Genomic DNA, 984 nt, shown 5'->3' on the forward strand with positions numbered 1-984 from the left:
CTGTTCTAACCATACTCTTCCATTAACCAAGGGTATTCCACTTGTTTGTTGCTTGTGGTGTGTTCTTGTATGACAGGTAGGAGAGGAGAGATATCAACTCCTCCATATACCGAACCAGAGAGGACCCTTCATAGACTTAGAAGAGAAGCAAGAGGGAAGAGAGTATTGGGAGAAGAAGAATCTGAAGGAGAATCTGAGGACAATTTTGAGGAAGCTCTAGATCTCAACATGGATAGAGAAGTTCACAACCATGAGAGGGCTGATGGAAACAATGCCATTCCTGAGAGGAGGGTTCTTGGTTCATACATAAACCCAACCTCTAGGAATTGTGGTAGCAGCATTCAGAAACCACCCATTCAGGCCAACAATTTTGAACTCAAACCACAGCTAATATCACTGGTGGAGAATCATTGTTCATTTGGTGGGAGTGCTAATGAAGATCCAAACCAACATCTCACAAAATTCCTGAGAATTTGCGACACTGTGAAGTCCAATGGAGTCCAGGAAGATGCCTATAAACTGCTCTTGTTCCCATTTTCACTTAGGGACAAGGCAGCTAAGTGGCTGGAATCATTCCCAAGGGGGAGCCTAACAACCTGGGATGAGGTGGAAAGCAAGTTTCTGGCACATTTCTACCCCCCACAAAAGGTCAATAGGCTTCGATCTGAGGTTCAGACTTTTAAACAACAAGATGGTGAAACTCTCTACGAGGCATGGGAGAGGTTCAAGGATTTGACAAGGAGATGCCCACCAGACATGTTCCATGACTGGGTGCAATTGCATATTTTCTATGATGGACTCTCTTATGAATCAAGGAAGGCTGTAGACCATTCATCAGGAGGTTCATTGAACAGGAAGAAGACTGTGGAAGAAGCCATTGAAGTGATTGAGACAGTGGCTGAGAATGAGTACTACTATGCTTCAGAAAGGCACAACACTAAGGGAGTCATGGAGCTGAACCATGTTGATACAATTCTAGCCCAA

General features: G+C 44.2%; 1 non-coding gene across 1 annotated transcript; it reads right to left on the reverse strand.

Moving 5' to 3' along the window:
• Positions 1-654: 654 nt before the first annotated feature.
• LOC130948928 (small nucleolar RNA R71) lies at positions 655-758 on the reverse strand. The gene has a single exon (XR_009073296.1). It is a non-coding gene; the product is annotated as a small nucleolar RNA R71 (small nucleolar RNA).
• Between the last annotated feature and the right edge of the window lie 226 nt (positions 759-984).

The sequence above is a fragment of the Arachis stenosperma genome, chromosome 1 (genome assembly GCF_014773155.1).
Source record: "Arachis stenosperma cultivar V10309 chromosome 1, arast.V10309.gnm1.PFL2, whole genome shotgun sequence".
In the NCBI taxonomy this organism is placed as follows: domain Eukaryota; kingdom Viridiplantae; phylum Streptophyta; class Magnoliopsida; order Fabales; family Fabaceae; genus Arachis; species Arachis stenosperma.